The sequence below is a fragment of the Dreissena polymorpha genome, chromosome 3, assembly GCF_020536995.1.
Source record: "Dreissena polymorpha isolate Duluth1 chromosome 3, UMN_Dpol_1.0, whole genome shotgun sequence".
In the NCBI taxonomy this organism is placed as follows: Eukaryota; Metazoa; Mollusca; class Bivalvia; order Myida; family Dreissenidae; genus Dreissena; species Dreissena polymorpha.
The window spans coordinates 121459451-121465432 of NC_068357.1; the positions used below are offsets into that span (position 1 = coordinate 121459451).

A 5982-nucleotide genomic window follows, 5' to 3' on the forward strand; every position below is an offset into this window, starting at 1 on the left:
TTGATGTTGTTGATTCAGAGTTGGACATTTGAATGACCCCCGCCTTCTGAGGCTCGCCTTTATATAGACAGTATCAGCCAATCAGGTTGCACATAACAAAATCCGGACCAATGAAAAAAACAATTGTTACGATGTAACATTGGCGTTCTAAAATAAACATTTCAGAGAAAATTTAGCTTTTGATTGGAAACTATAATTTATTACAATTTATAATGTGGCGTTTAATTGATATTTAGAAAGAACAATATTTAAGGAATAAAATGGCACCACATATGGTTTAAATAGACCAAAATATGATATCAAACGCCGGTTTACAAAATGGACAGTGACAGCGTCCAAACAAGATGGCGGATGCGAATTACACTTGACAAGTAAGTTGAGTTCAATAAAATGAGAAAAACTGCATTAAATGCATTTACAAAAACAACCCCATTTAGCCATCAGGCTTAAACAACAACATATTATATTAATAAAGGGTGGCCTGTTCCAACTTATATAACTAATATAAGCAAAATCTTAAATAGCAGCAAGTAAATAATTACGTTTGTCCCAGTAATAAAACCACATTTCAATATTGGTTATGGTATAACCGTTATATAAATATATTAATTATGCCTCATTGAACTTGAGCAAATGCTAAGTTACGTAAGAATAAATAACATCATTCATTTGACCACAGTAACATACAATAAGAATAAATATCATGACATTATTCATTGGAATAATGTTATTCAACTGTTAAATAAATACAATGTAATATATTAATTAGATAATTATATTTGTGACAAGTTACACTTGTTACATTCATCCCCCTGTACCTTAAAGAAACTTGTTTACTTATATCTATTGAAATGATACATTTTAAAATTTGATTCATGTCTTGTTATTGGTTGAACTTGACATTGTTATTTATTATACATGTTAAAATGATATTTCCATCCCCTCTATCACAGTCAGGAGTTCGTCTGTAGATGTGTCCCGATGCACGAAAGTTTGTTCTACCATCTGAAGGATGAGTTGTTTTGTGTTCCTTCCTTTCACCATATCGGATAACAGGCAATAGTTGGAGATTCGCATTCTTCTTTCGGAGCTGGTCCGCGGTTGGGGAATGGTGCCAGGAAAAATTAAAAAGTTGAACTTATCCATGATTTGATCAGGATCTGTTACTGGAATCCCTTCTACTGAGTCCAACATGTTGGCCACATGTTGGGCAACCGCCAACCTTTTTGCCGGGCTCATCAGCCGCCAGGCTTTTGGGGGCCAGTCCATAGTGAAAGAGGGGCCCTTGAATTGGACGGTTGGCAACCGGTCCCAGTTCCGCCTTGCCGGAGGAACTAGTGGCATGCAACCCCATGTCAGGAGGTGAAGAGCCCTCTACTGTAGGGTCATTTCCTCCTGCATGTGTTTATTCTGTTCCTTCAGCAGCGGCGTCTATGGGAGAAATGTCTCCACGGGTGGCCTTGTCGGGGCTGAGTTGAATGAGAAGGCCGGTCCCTCGATTGGCGTAGCAGTGTATACTGTGGTCTCTTCCATTTTTGGTAATGGTACAGGGAGTCTTCCTCCAGTGGGGAGCATGGCCGGCTTGGTAGGGCTATAAGCTTCAACCCCAGGAGTTGGACTCCCTGATTCTTGTATGGTTGGGGTGTCTGCTGTTTTCCCCTCCACTAACTTCCAGCCCGCCTCCCAGTGTTCCATTTTCTTAAGTTTTGGGGCCTGTGAAGTCTCCCGCCACACCTTTACTGCTTCCATTGCCTCATTGGCCGCCTGGGTTGTGAATACGAGAGGTTTTACAACCTTGCTGTAGTCCTTGGGATATAGAGCTAGATAAAATGCTGCGGCCTCCGTAAAGATGTCCTGATTTAAGCCATCAGCAATGGCCTTGGCCAGCGCCCAACTTGTCGCTTCAAATCATATGGGCGACTCATAATGGTTGGCACATCCTCTACACACCATGGGCAAATTATGTCCAACCGTTGGTGTTCCGTCCCAACATGGCGTTCAAGCGCTTTTCTTAAATGTAGAGCCGCAGGGCATAACCAGCAAAGTTGCTGTAGAATCTGTAATGTTGTAAATATTATACATGTAAAATGTTAGTCTTGTTTTTTTTTCATTAAAAGACTAGTTTTCTTTTAAATATTGGTCATTGCAATCCGTTTCATTATACTATAATGTTTAAATGCTAAAATGTTTGTATATTTAGCATGAGGTCAATTCAAAAAGTCATTGTACATTGCATAGTTATAATAGTTTTGCCTGGTGATCACTGTTCGTAATATAATAATTTCGATTTTTCAGGAAATCCTTCATCTGATGGAATTATACACTTCCTCAAGGAATATTTTCTCCTTGAACCACGATGGCCGTCTTAACAACAAGTAAGGAACTAAAAAGTATCATAGTCATTATGGGTAGCTAATCCAATACAGACTAGAGGAAAGAGTCGGTTGGCCAACCTAATAAAATAAAATAATTCCATCCTTATATGCCATTGGTACCTATTTCATACTTCTCCCCATTACTTATGTGTACATTCAGTTCCTCTTAATTCCACAACTGATTTCCTTTCCTTCCACAAGGGATTTCCTCTTATTATCATTTAAATTTTAAAATTTCATAAATAACATTAGAATAACTGTTCAATGAACATGAATTATAACTCTATGTCAACACACACAAAAGTTATGTTCACAGTTTACATTTCACATAACACTGTTTATATTTAAGTTGTCATTTTCATTAATGACTTGAATACATTTACTGTACTATAATGTTAAACGTAAACTTGTAGTACTAATGTTATCAATATTATTCAATAAACAACCAAATGTCTTCCCTTACGTAAGACTGTCCACCTCAATGTTACTTATTTATATTCCTACTGTGGAAAACCATTTTGGCAAGTGTGAGCCTTTGTATTTCATTAAATGGTCGATGTGATAAACTCTTGACTTTTTCAGTTTTCCCTTCTTAACATAATATGTAAGATCGTCAATACGTTTAATTACAAGAAATGGCCCCTTCCATTTTGGTGTTAGCTTAGTGTCCACACTAGTCCGTTTCGAGGGATCATACAACCATACTGCCTGCCCTGCTTCTAACTTTCTTGTTTCCGACTTGAAATCGTAATGCTTTTTCCGAGAAATTGCGGCCATTTTTAAGTTAATTCTTGCAATATAGTGTGCTGACTGTATTTTATTTTTAAGGTGTTGCACATATTTATGTGTGTCTTCTTGGGAAGTTGATTCTTCTTCCGGTGTGCCGATGACAACAGCCATGGGCAACAGAACCTCTTTTCCAAAAAACATTTTGTTTGGTGTGAGCCCAGTGCTGGCATGAGGTGAAGACCTGTAAGCCATTAAGACTTGTTGTAAATATAAATTCCATTCAGTTTGGTTTTCCCTGCAGAAACTAGACAGCATGCATTTTAAAGTTCTGTTAAATCGCTCGACCACAGCGTTTGCTTTTGGTCGACGTATTGCAGTTCTTAATTTAGTGATTCCTAATAGAGAACATATCTCTCCAAAAAGCTTTGATTCAAATCAGGTTCCACAATCAAACAAGATAGAAAGAGGTACTCCAAACCGCACAATGAAGTTGTCCACCAATGCCATGGCCACTGTTTTGGTAGACTGGTCTTTAATTGGCACAGCCTCTACCCATTTTGTGAACCAATCACTTATTACTAGGATATACATGTACTTAAAACCATCTTTGGTTTCAGGAAGTGGTCCAGTAACATCCACGCAGACCTTCTCGATTGCGTTGTATACTGGATTTTGCCATAGTGGAGCCCTGGCCTTGGGTGCTGGTTTCCGAGCAGCACAAACATCACATTGGTGGATGTACTTTTGAAGGTCATCTTTCAACGCTGACCAATAACAACAGGTCTGTGAGACCCAAATCTGAAGAGTCCTTCGCAAAAACATCCTGATATTGTATTAATAATAATTTTAATTGTTCACTTTCCTTTTCGTTTAAATTGTTAGAACTTCTTTGAAGTAAATCATTAAGAAAGTCTGGCAATATGTTATTTTGTTTGTCTACTGTGTCCTTAGTTATGCTGCGACATTGTTCAAAGTTTCATGAATTGTCTTCAGTCACTGACATGCAAGTACCTAAAACTGTTTTAGGATATAAAGTTACACTTTCATCACTGTTATTGACGATATTTAATTTGACATCGTTCATTGTTTCAGTCTGGATTACACCCGAGACGAGCTGCACAGGCTGATTTTGAGCGACTGGTTCAACTAAGGCTACTGGTGCCAAGTGTTCCTGACTAGGGATTTTTACAGACACCCACATGCTGCTATGTGCCGGTATGTCTACTTTTGTGGTTACCAGGACTCTACACACCATTGATGATTTTCTTCCCACCCAGCAGTGAATTTGATCATGCCTAGTTTGAATTATATATCTTTCATAATCTACTTGTTTAACATATTTTAACATAAAGTCTTGACCCAGAATACCATCTGGTGTTATGTCACTAACTATAACGTTTTGTTGATATTCCCCCTCCCCAAGCTTAAAATTTACCGTTGCCACCCCAGCAATTAATATGTTAGATCCTTTAACGTCTTTCATTGAAAAGTCTGCTTTTGTTAATTTGGGTCGTATATTGTCGTTAATATCATTAAATTTGCTAAATGAAAGTAAGGTACAGGATGACCCACTGTCAACTAAAAGATCTAATTTTATATTTCCTATTTGACAAGAGGAATAAAATCCATTGTCGTAATTGCTTGTACTTTCTGTTGTAGTTGAGTTGCTTGATGGCTGCTGCTGGGCCTTTTTTGGTGCCATCAACGAAGACCCTACTGGGTTGACGGCCTGCCGTTTTCCGGTAAACCTACGACAGTCGGCTGTGTGTACGGTGCCTGGTGAGGTGCTGGATACCCCATCCTCTGTGGTGCCTGATAACCCATTGAACGCTGGCTGTTGTAGGCAGGTCGCTGACGCGTAGGGCAGTCTCGAATCATATGTTGTGGCGACTGACAGTTATAGCACAGTCTGGGACCAGACCTTGCATAACTGTATGGAGGCTTGTTGTTTGTGGATTGATCCATTATCAGCTTCCGCACACATTCTTGTAGGTCTTGTACCGCCTTCTCGAGTGGCTGACTCGACTTGTCGACTTTCGCTTGCTGTTCCGGCACATTTTCCACCATATAAATGGATGCTTTACGTCTAGCACCGCCGTCCAAGATGCTCTCGTACATCTCCACTAGAGCAATCGCCTGCGTAACAGACTGGCAACCCTCGCTGATACACTTGAACTTGAGTTCTAGGCTGATCGATTTGTACAACTGGTTAAGCGCAAGCATGTCATGATTAAATTCTATACACAAAATGATTACCTTTAATAAAGAATTATATTGTGTTGTGTTCACCTTTGTTTTAAATAATGCCTAATATTCTATCAAATAATTTCATTGTTCTGCTTCATTTACTTCTAAATCCGCTGAATTAAAAATAAAGTTGTAAGTATGGGTTAAAATTTCAATAGCAAAATTTTTATTCTTAAGAACAATGTCAGCTTAACCCTTACTAATAATTATTATGTTTCTTTAATTGTGATGGTACTCAATTATATAAATTTTATTACATGTAAATACGGTAACGTTTAATTATCACGTTTGCACTTTTTATTCTATTTGCGTCGATTGTCCCTTTAACCGCTCCTCAAACTGGTTTCCCACGTAAAGCTATTTTTAGAACGCTTCATGCATAAATAGCTTTCAATGACGTCTGCAGGCGTAGGTAAACTGTCCCGTTGATTTACAACGTTATTTCTGGACAGATATCCCCAGTTCTGACACCACTTGTAATAAATGTCATGATGGCGAGTAATTAATTATGTTTGGGTCGTTGAATAGATAAACGAACGCTTTTGACGGTTCACTAAACGTTCTATATTTCCGTCTTAAAAAGTCTGGATCACCAGGCACACTAAACAAGTTTAACAACATTTGTAAATAT

General features: G+C 38.4%; 1 long non-coding RNA gene across 1 annotated transcript; it reads left to right on the forward strand.

The window, feature by feature from the left end:
- The first annotated feature begins 241 nt into the window (after positions 1-241).
- On the forward strand, positions 242-5384 carry LOC127871254 (uncharacterized). Its single transcript, XR_008045241.1, has 5 exons — positions 242-2375; positions 3204-3347; positions 3722-3885; positions 4197-4319; positions 4764-5384. It is a non-coding gene; the product is annotated as an uncharacterized LOC127871254 (long non-coding RNA).
- The last annotated feature ends 598 nt before the right edge of the window (positions 5385-5982 follow it).